This window comes from Corvus brachyrhynchos, unplaced genomic scaffold, assembly GCF_000691975.1.
Source record: "Corvus brachyrhynchos isolate BGI_N302 unplaced genomic scaffold, ASM69197v1 scaffold117, whole genome shotgun sequence".
In the NCBI taxonomy this organism is placed as follows: Eukaryota; Metazoa; Chordata; class Aves; order Passeriformes; family Corvidae; genus Corvus; species Corvus brachyrhynchos.
In genome coordinates, this window is record NW_008238833.1 from 528054 (window position 1) to 532031 (window position 3978).

Genomic DNA, 3978 nt, shown 5'->3' on the forward strand with positions numbered 1-3978 from the left:
AAGCTATGGTGATGATTTTCCTTGAGACAGAGAAATTTGGAAATACTCTCAGCAGCTCTTCCACATATCCAGTAAATTTGATTAAGAGCTGAAGAAGATTCCATTATACTAACAATAAGGTCTACAGATTATATTAGTGTACTCTTAGGCAGCATTAATGTCAGAAACAAGAGGCTGGAATTGAGGGCCATCAGCCTGCTGGGCTCCACTGCCTTTTGCAATTAGCACGGGCTAGGGACGAGTACCAAGAAGAGTTCTATTGTTTCTCACAGTCTGGCTTGGAATCAGGTGCTTCCTGTGGCTGTGGCTTCACCGTCTGTTTGGTGGTTGCAGAGCTACTCCTTCAGGAAAACAAACAGATGTTCTTTCCTCACACCCAAAATACTCCAGTCTCCATTTTTTCAGGTGCCACAGGACTGCAGCAAAACAAGGCAGTTGCTCGTGCAAGATGGTACACTCGGAAACAGAGCGCTGCTTCTTCTGGTCATCCTGAATTGGATGTCTCACAATATCCATGTAGAAGGACGTGAAAATTCAAAGCTCTTATTGCAACAGCTTTGTGGTATGTGCTTCACACAGAGATTAGAGAGGGCTTTGCAAGAATCAGCAAAGAATCAAAAGTAGAGTGTCTATGAAAGACACCATAAACTGCAGAAACCATCTTGTGTCAGGACTGAGGTTGCCAAAACCAACCCGAATTGCAATTACACAGCTACAGCTTCCACCCAGCTCTACAAACATCAGACAGACTTGGGGTTCAGAGTCTCCTCGTGGGTTTTTAGAGTTTCCTCTTCACCTTTTGGGGGAGGCTGTCTCTATTGTGACTTTTTCCCATTCCTTTTCTTTGGAGGTACTCTTCTCTTGTGGCTGCTCCAGTCAGTGAGAGCTGCAGCATCCCCTGGGGTGGGGATTAGCAGCTGCACGAGGTGTTGGGGAGTCCATGGGCTGGGACTTGCCCAGCTTTGCCTCCCCTGCCATATCCCCACCATGTGAGGGCACTTCTGTCCCTCCACAATCTTCTACCCTCCCCAGCAGAACAAGGACCAGCAGCTCCATGGGGCTGTGGGATTTCTGGAGGGGTACCTTTGTCCATGTCATGGGCAAGCTTGAAGAGGCTGTCTGCTTTTGTGCTGCAGCAAAGCACAGTGCACCTGGAAGGGGGCTTGTTTTTGAAGGGGTGATGCAGCATGGCAGTGGGGCTGGTGTAGAAACTCCTGGCTCCATCCTCTGCCCTGTGCTTGGGTGGGAGGTGGTTGCAGGGTGTTGTCTCTCTCTTGTCAGCCTGGCAGTAGCTTCCCTCCAGAGCATTTTAGGACTGTGCTAATTCCCTAAATTTAACCAGTGATGTCAAAGGCTCATGTTAGCTCCCTGCACGGCGTCCTGTGCCCACACACGCTGACATGAACCAGTAATAACTCCACCACCACGTAGATTTGAGTCCTGTCCCAAGCAATGGCACCCAACGCCCAGTTTCGTAACAGACACCCCTAAGCCTTCGCTTCAGCCACGCAGCTGGGGGGAAGGAGATGCTGAGGCTGGGAGAACTCACAACAGCAGAGCTGGATACAGCTGGCAGTGCAAGGAGAAACCTCTCAAGGTAAGCTGGAAATGGAGTGCTGTTACTTATTGATGCAGTGGTGGCCAGAGAGCAGGCATGAGGATAGCTGTGTTTGGTTTGGCTGATGAACTGACAAATTGGAAGAGGAAAGGAAACAAACTCGGGCGTGTATCTAAATCGATGTTACTTTCTGTTGTTGGCTTTGTCAGTAAAATGGCAAAGTAAAGAAGATAAAGTTCTGTTCAAAACAGAATGTTGGATGGTGCTGGAGATGCCTGTCTGACTTTGGGTTCTGGCTAAAGGAAAACAAGGGAAACAAAGGGCTCATTTCACAACAATGCTGGATGGGTGGCAGGCCCCCACCAGGTTCCCATCCACCCCATTCCTTTCCTTCCTGACCCCAAGAGGCAGCAGTGCAGCACCCCACCAGTGTTCAGGATATGGACCAGCTCTCACCCACCTCCTCCCTGAGAAGTGAAGCCCAGAAAGGCTTTGTTAGGAAAAAGTGTCTGTTTTCAGATAGAATTTGTCAACAACATTCTCATCCCGTTGCCTGGTGCAACCCTTTCTCTCCATTCGACTGCTTTTTTGGAGGAGTACAGTGCTTGCAGCTGGGCAGATGTTTAGCACAACACCTTTCCCCCACCAGTTCAGAAGAACTGGTGAGCAGGACAAGTTGTGTGGAACAGGAGTTTTGCCATGAAGATGTTTTGGTGGGGCATTGTTGTTTGTGAGGATGGACTCAGTCAGCGCTAGTAGGGAAAAGCAGTCCCAGCTGTATGTGGTGTTTTGCTGCCTGGGCAGGACATGGGTGGGCAGAAGGGCTGAGCCAAGTTGGCACAGAACATCCATCACCTCTGCATTTCAGCCTGGCTGCAGGCTGTTGAACACCCCCTGGAGCCTGGAGCCCTTCTTGTCTCCCAGAGCTGAGCTGCAGAGGGTGTGGATAGTGCAGTCTTGGCTCGGGACATGCAGCATCATGAGAAACGTGTGGAGAACTTACCCTGGAAATAAAACAGTCTCAGCTAGGGCTGGGAAGAAACACTTTTTGAGCTTTATTATAGCTTCCCCCCACCTTTGCCCCCTCCCCTCCCCCAGCTTCACAGGAGGATCAAATCTCATCTTTATGATTTTTGATTTATTAGTTTTGTTGGAAGAAGACTTAGAGCCCAAGATCATAACCAAAAGGGTTAAGGATGTAGGAAGCTCAGGTCAGAGACCTGCATTGAAACAGGCCAGCTTAGATCCCACCACTGTCCTGCCCTAACTGCTGATTGCTGCTGCCTCCAGGTGGTTTTTCCACACGTAGACTAAAAGTTCCAGCCTAAGAAACTTTCCTGGCAGAAGTTTTGTTGAAAATGGTACATTCCTGAAATGAGGAGAAAAAGAATTATTAGTTGATATTTTCCAGGAAAATATTGATTTCTGTGGCAATTGGGAGGCAGTGAGGTGAGCACAGGGGCCGCAGGAGCTGCTGCTGATCCTCATGAGTCCAAGTGTTGGGTGGACAAGGCACTTCCATGGGTAGAGAGCATCCCTCTGATCTCTGTGTGTCCTGGCCACTGCAGACACAAATGACATGCCTTTGGAAAACTGCAGAGACTGGTGGGCAAGCTCCAGGGCCTCAGAAAAAACCAGCAGTGGAAAACCCACTGGCACAGCCCAAACCACAGACAGCCAAGAATGAGCTGTTACAGCTTGCTCATGGGGGAAAAGAGGTAGATGTGGTCTCCTTTGGGCCCCATCCATGGAACATATGCAATGTTTCATCCATCATGAAAAAATCTTGAAGGAAAAGCCTAAATTTTGGTGTTGCCAATAACCCATCTGTACATTCAGTGTGGTTCAGTGTCCCCATAGGGGAGGAGATGATGGGCTTGCAAGGATGTTTGCTGGGGGGAGACAAGACTGAGGAATGGAGGGAATCAAAGACTGCCATAATTTTTTGGGGGAAGCCTCAATGTAGTGGCTTACTGGAAGGAAGAAAAAGGGAAAGGGCAGCCTCTGTCACACCATCATTTTGGGAAGAGACATGGAATTGCCCCATACCCTAGAAGAAAGTGCCTTCAATCTGCTCAGACCTACTAAGAATGCTTTCAGCATAAGAACAGAAAAAGACTTGAGAGCAGTTGCTTTCTTTGCAGGAGCAGGAGTCAGGAAAAAAATAATGTATTTAACAGAACTTAAAGATTATTCTTCATTTTTTTGTGGTAGCAGAAAATCCCCTCAGCAACCCTCTGAAAAGAGTTCATATCTATGATACTTCTGATTAGAGAATCGTAGTGGCCAATGTGGGTAGGACTGACTGTTACAGTGAAGTGCCTGGTAGAGCCACAGGAAGTTTTTTTAGTTTATTTGCAACATCACAAACATGTCAGTAATAATGGAGGTGTCTTCTTGGCTGCTTAGAAGTGTAGGGA